At 34.9% G+C, this 7,369-nt stretch overlaps 1 pseudogene; it reads right to left on the minus strand.

The window, feature by feature from the left end:
- Positions 1–6,907: 6,907 nt before the first annotated feature.
- Positions 6,908–7,082, minus strand: LOC115030233 (U2 spliceosomal RNA; annotated as a pseudogene).
- Between the last annotated feature and the right edge of the window lie 287 nt (positions 7,083–7,369).

The following is a 7,369-nucleotide window of genomic DNA, read 5'->3' on the forward strand; positions in this document are numbered from 1 at the left end:
CTTTTTTTCCATTCAGATTGAGTGAGGTTTCATTTTTTTTTTGCATTGGCACTTAATTTGTTGGAACTTATTCATGTGAGCTTTTGCTCCATCCACTAAATGTATATATGCATATGCATGTATAGGTGTGTGTATATAAGTATTCATGAGCACATGTGAAGTTGATGAGACTCGTGTCGTGGTAAGGCCCAACCAGTGTGTGTGTGTGTGTGTGTCTGTGTCTGTGTGCATATTACCTTTGCAAAAGATTCTTAATTATTATTATTATTTCCCTTTCTTTTCTCTCTGGTTCACAAACAGTTAATGAGTTCCAAACTTCTTGCCTAGCAAGTAAGAAGTCCTTGAGTGAGAGAGAAAAGAAACCAGTGTTTATTAGCACAAAATAGTAAGAGAGAGTTACAGGGAAAGAAACCAGCACTTATTAAAGCACAAAGTAGTAAAAGAGAGTTACAGCGGAAGAAGCCAGCACTTATTAAAGCATGAAACAGTAAGAGAAAAGAAACTAGTGCTTATTAAAGCACAAAGAGTAAGATTATTAGGCAGGGATCATCAGTCTTTAGCTTTTATCTGATGCTGTGTCCCACCCAGTTCCATTCAATCCTAAAGGCCAGGGATGCCTCTCCCTCCTCCCCCCCCCCCCCCCCCAGCAATCAGCTGAGTTGCATGTGGGAGTCCTTAGGTTCAATTCATAGTATAGCAAGAAGGAAGTCAATGGATCATTGTGCTATAAGATTTAATGTAAGTAGATAATAACTTAACTGGACCACGGACCAGAATATAATAGTCAAAATGAATAGTGGGCAATCAAAAATAGGAAAATAAAGAATATTATAGATTTGTAGAACATAATGAAAAATCTTACTCATAGGAATAATTTTCTGGAGTCATGTGAAGAAAAGTATATTTTTGTCAATAGAGTGAACACCATCAAAGTAAAGAAACAATCCCATCCAAATATAGTATGGAGAACCACTGAGTATGTGGAATTACTTTCAAGCCCATGGGAGACTCAAAGTTTATATAATATAAAAATAATATGAAAGGGGCTGGAGAGATGGTTCAGCTCTTTCAGAGGTCCTGAGTTGAATTCCCAGCAACCACATAGTGGCTCACAACCATCTGTAATGGGATCTGATGCCTTCTTCTGATGTGTCTCAAGATAGCTACAATATACTCATATATATATATATAATAAATTATTAAAAATAATATGAAAGATTAAATATATATGTATATATGTATGTACATTTCTATAAGAGGTATCAGATTATAGTAAAATATCATAGAATGTAAAGTACTTTTATATTAATTTAACTCAATATGTGAAAGAGCTATATGTTGAAAACTAAAAACTAATTTAGAGATCTAAATGAATGGAAAGATATTGCCATAAAACTAATTATGAGTTTTTATAGGCCATAAAACTTATGACATTCCCAATGATTTATTTACAAATTTATTACAATCTCAACAAAAATGTTGCAGCCCAATTTTAAACAAATTGGCAAGATGATCTATAAAAGTCTTTTGAAAAAGCAAGATCTCAAATTGTCAAATAGATTTTTAAAAATAACAAAGTTGAAGAGCTAAAACACAATTTCAAGACTTATTAAAATGATACACTTTGGCCAGCTCTCCAGAATGAATGAAACTATAGAAAAAAGAGACCTACACACATATGAGCAAATTAATTTTTATTAAAATTAAAAAAAACAATTCAGTGTTTTAATAGGATTTGGTTAAAAGAACAAATTGTAAAAATGTTAAAGGGGAATGTATTATATTACTTTCTCTAGTCCATATTTATTTTCTATTTTATTTTTATTTTGATTATCAATAATATATTCTGTTTGGTGTTTAATGTTCTTACTTGTTTTTTAACTTCCTAAAAAGATATAGGTGATTTCAATACCTCAGTTACTCCAATGGACAGGTCATCTGGACAAAATCCACAGAAACATCAACTGGACTTAACAGATATCTGTAGGATATTCCAGCCAAAAATAAAAACAAATGATATATGTGGGAAGCCATTCCGGGCTCCCTGGCCAGCCGGACGGAAATCTACTCCAGGCTGTAAACAACCCAATGTTTGGTGGATGGCCTGCCCTTAATCCCTGATTGGCTGAGCAAGCCTGCCTGGTGAGGTGATGTGACCTGTGGTGATTGGTGGGGGCGTGGTTGAGGCTGGAGTGGAGAAAAACACTTGTAACCAAAGAGGCTGGGGGATTTGAAGAGAGAAGCTGCCTGAGTAAACTACTTTAAGAAGAACCTGTGGTTGTGTCTTTCTTGCTGGCTGAGTTGGACACGACAGATATACATTCAGCAACACATGGAAGCTTTTCTAAAGTAGACTACATCCTGGTATAAATTTTACTTTTTAATTGTATCCCATTAAAACACTTTTATAAATGTTTTTATTAGAAAAATTAGAACTCAATGAAATAAAAACAAAGAAAACAATGCAAAGAATATAAAAACTGGTTCTTTGTGAAGATTGACAAACCCTTTGGACCTCCTAAACAAAAAAGAGGATCCAAATGAACAGAATCAGAAATTAATACTCCATTACAATAGACATCAAAAGAATGTGAAAATGAAATACTCTAAACACCAGTACTGAGTTAAGGTGGAAAATCTGAAAGAAATGTACAAGTTTTCTGATATAATCAAACCTTCAAAATTAAATTAAGAAGAAATCAACTATTGAAACAGACCCATAAGAAATGAGGTGATTGAAATGATAATAAAAAGCCTTCCAGCTAAAAGAATGTTCACAGCCAGACAGAGTCACAGAATTCTATGACTTTCAAAGAAGATCTATAGCCAATTGTTCTTACCCTATTTTTTTTTAAATGTAGAAACAGAAGGAGCATTCTCAAGCCCCTTCTATGAATTCTAGTACTATGAACTATACTACAGTATAATTCTACTATCCAAAATAAGTAAAGACACAACAACAACAACAAAGAAAACTACAGGCCAATATCCCCTTGAACATAGATTCAAAATGGTCAATAAGACATTAACAAACAGAATGCACACATATATCAAAAAGATCATCCACCATGACACAGTTGGCTTTACTTCTGAAATACAGAGATGGGTAAACAGATGCAAGTCAATAAATGTGATAAACCATAGACTAAAGACAAAAACCACATGATCATCTCAATGGATGCAGAAAAGGCCTTTGACAAAATTCAACATGTTTTCAGGATAAAAATCCCAAAGAGTATTGGCTTCGAAATTCATGGTGTTAAACACAAATTTAATTTGTATTTACTGATTTTCAGCTGTTGAAGTGGTTTTTTTTTGAATGTGGAATGAATGTGGAATGTAGTTTCTCCATTTTTCATAGGTGCATCTGACTAATTTCTTTAGAGTTACAGCCTACATGTGTTTGTGTACTTCAATGCATTTCTGGATGAGATACAACATATTCTAATTTTATAAAACATTTTGTAAATATACGAGGATACATTCATTACAGGGGTAAAACACTGGTATGAAAATTCATTCTTCATAAGTTCCTGTGTTTTATTTGGGCCCAATTATTAGACATTGTCACATTGCCAATTTATGATAGAGAATTTTATTATAAAGTTTTGTCTCTTATTTCATTGTTATGGTTCTTTCAGGATGATGGAATTTCCCTTTGAATGTTGAAACACATCATTATATTTTAACCTTTAGTTTTCAAGTGCGATAATAAATAGTTTCTTTTCATTCTGGGCTTACTGGAATCAGTTAAATGTTTCTAGACTTACATGGTCACATCTTTGTTTCGATTAGTTATATGCAATTATTTTGCCTCTACAAATAATAGGGCAACCAATTGGTGAGCTGGTAAAATGACTGTAATTAAAGCAACGCAGGAGAAAAGGATCCAGTTTTGTGGATAGTTGTTTATTCTGCATTTTTGCTCTTCAAAACAATTAAATTGTTGTTTTATACTTATATACTCACAGGGAATATTTGCAATATAATTTTAAACTGGAGAAATTAGTGTTTTATAACAATCCATTACAAAAACAAGCAAAGAGTCTGATCTCCTCTCATTAGGTTGAGAAAAATGCTGGTCTCTGGAGGTGGATATTCTGTTATTTGCCTTAGTTAAGTATGAATATATGAGAAAATCCCCTCCATCATTTTAGGCATGTAATGTTACTAGGACTAGCAGTTAATGGAACATACTTAGGTATGAATATCTCCTAAATACAAAAGATGGTATAAATTTTACTGTAATCCTACTCCAAACTTAGCCTATTCTGTAATCTTTCATTATGTGGGTAGATTTTCTACTTCTGCTATTTTTTTTTTAATTTAATGAAAATCCACAATGAAATTACACTCTAAATGCCTTTTTAAAAGTTTGGACAATTACTCATTATTTGAATAGTTCAGTAGCCTTTAGTTTTCATCTGAATTTTCATCTAATTGGCAATGACCTTCAGCCAACTTCCTTCTCTCTCAAATTCCCTAATCACATTTCACAGCAGTACCATCCGACCATTGTCCTGGAAAAGCTACATGCTGAGATGCCAAAGAAATCCATGCAGGCTTGAAACACTTAAAGAGAACTAGAATGGACAAGAAAAAAAATCACCCAACCTCTTCAAGAGTACAGAATGTAGTGTCTCTGGAGTTATATCTCATTAGATGTTCAAAAGAGTTTTCTAAATTATTTTATGAAAATAATGTGAATTTTTTATTTCCAGAAAACCTAAGGTCAACAGGTTCTGCACAGTTTAATATCATTTCATAATAGTTACCAAGTTTTGTTGCAAGCACCGTTTCTTATTTTTTTTGTATCTGCTACTTTCCCAATGATCAATTAATTGAAACATGTGGCATAGTCAAGGTCTATGCCAATCAACCTGTAGCTGTAGGAAAGTCAATTTAAAGAGATTGCTGTTACTCAGAAATACATGCAACATTTTGAAAGAATCAGAGTGGTTTCAGGGCATTACTGCCAAGAAGAAAAGTTACCAGAGCAAATGCAAAAACAGTGTAATGAAGCATTTAAATGATTTATCTGTATGCTACATTCTTGGTTTAATGGAGCTGGGACAGCTTGCTTAACTGCCTGAATGTTTCATATTTCATGGGTTGTTATGGAATTGTGTAGACACTAACTATATAACTCTCAGATCTATTTTTATTCAATCAAATTGTGCATAGTATTGTACATGCTCTGAATTTATATAATGTTTTCGATCGTGGCATTTTACAAGAGGAGAAGATTTTAAAAGTACCATCTGACTTGCAAGTATAAAGAGCATCTTTAAAACGATACTAGTTACTGAGAGAATAGCAGCAGACACCTTGTTTCTGGGAAACAAAAGAATGATGCTGCTGAGCTCATTTAGAAACCTTATTCTGCATGAAAGAGCGCAGTTGTTACTGTTTTGCCTTTACTGTCTTAAGTCTTAAGCCATCTCCTTCTGGTCCTTCTCCAGCCAAGGTCCAGGTGTCTAAGCCTTTTAAAGGGAAAACAAGAAAGTACCAACCCTCCACGGGGCATTTTGTTTCAGTGGTTTGATTGGTTTAAGACCCCCTCCGAAGAAAATGAAAGGAAAACAAAGTAGAAAGCCATCATCCTGAGATGACAAAAAGAATCAAATCAAAATGAAGATAACTTCATCTCAACTGAAAATCCAATCTCAAAGGTGTACAGATGGGGAGGAACATGTTTTTACCATTTTTATCTTGCTGGCCTGAGCTTCATGGTTTCAATGCTTGTATTGCTCCTGTCCTTTTTTTTTTTAAGTTACAGATTTAAGAATTTTTTTCCAATTCTGTAGCAAGGAGTATTATAGCTAGTTTTGAAGAGCCCAATTCTTCACTGTAAATTACTTAAAAAAAGTTTGTCTTCCGAAATCACATGGATTTTTTTTTTTCTCTTCTGTTGACTGTGGTTTCAGGGTAGACCACACAGTGCTGTTGATAAGAGTTTAGAAATAATTCTACTGGCTATTGGACCTCCTTTGCCTCTTAGTAGGGTGTAATTAACAGCAGAAAAATCCACTCAAGTATGAAACAGTTGTCCTATATTATAGCCTGTGCACATTTTGATCAGCTGCCAGTTGAGAAGCCTTTGGGGCAAAATTTTACACATTTCACTCTTGGTTCATGTGCTTTACTGGGGCCTGGGGAAGAAAAGACTTCAAGTTGCTGCTAATTAAAATGATTGCTCTGACTCCTCTCTGAGGACTACTCTTTTAGTTACAAAGTGCATGTGCAAATGAAGCACCCCAGGCATCAGGAAATTCTCTGAAAGCAAGTTAGAAGGAGTCAGGGCTTATCTTTAGACTGAGCTGCCATAGAACTGGCGCAGCTGGAATTCTGTCCAAGGAGTCCTTCATATTTTATCTGATGAACAACTGTCTTGAGGAACACACATGGAAGAATACCAGGATTTGTTTGGTTTTGGGAAGTAATGATCTACCATAAGTAAGGCAAGTAACATTTTTTTCCCCCCTAGGAGATTCTATCATCATTGTCTGAAGCTAGTTTGGCTTTCAGAAGACCCTGACTCAAAGGTTTAAAAAAATACTTTTTATTGATTCTTTGTGAATTTTTCATCATGCCCCCAATCCCACACACCTTCCCATCTCTCTCACTGCCCTCTACCTTTGCAAACCCCTACTCCCACAACAGAGAAAGCAAATATTGTAGTGTGCCACAGGGTGTCCCACATTTTTGTCAATACTTCTTTGCTTACAAATAAATGTTCATAGCAATGACTCCTTGTTCTGGTAGGAGGCTTCTGGCTTCTGTAACAATATCAATATTGGAAACTCGCCTGGATCCTCTAGGTTATCCTATTGTTGCCCTATGCCATACATAGTCTGCAGCTTTGGAACAGCAAGACCAGCCCTTCATAAGCTCCCGCAGTTCATAGATAGGGTAGATATGCAGATGGATCAAGTCAAAGCACTAGATATGAGCCTGAGAGGTATCCGAGTTGGTCAGTCTGCCAGCTCTCTTGCTCTCACTCTTTTGGGCACTCAAAAAGCTTTTTTAACTCATAAGAACAGATAGTACACTTGATCTTAGCCAAAACACTGAGAAGAGATTCAAAGCTTCCTTTGAAAAAAAATCACAGTTTGATTCTACAAGAGTTCTCAGAGACATCAAGGTGGGCCAGGCTTCCCTTTTCCCATTGGAATATCCATGTCCTTTTGACAGAGGACTCTTTTCCAGCATATCTATGCTCAGTGTTCTACTTATGGTCACGACTAAAAAATAAAACGAAATATTTTCTTTTTCTTTTACTGAAAACAGATAATTTTCTCACACAATATATCTTGATTATGCTTTCCTCCTGCCATTACTCCTCCCAGTTCTTTTCCACCTTCCCTCC

Source organism: Mus caroli, unplaced genomic scaffold (genome assembly GCF_978045245.1).
Source record: "Mus caroli unplaced genomic scaffold, Mus_caroli_1 scaffold_5, whole genome shotgun sequence".
NCBI lineage: Eukaryota > Metazoa > Chordata > Mammalia > Rodentia > Muridae > Mus > Mus caroli.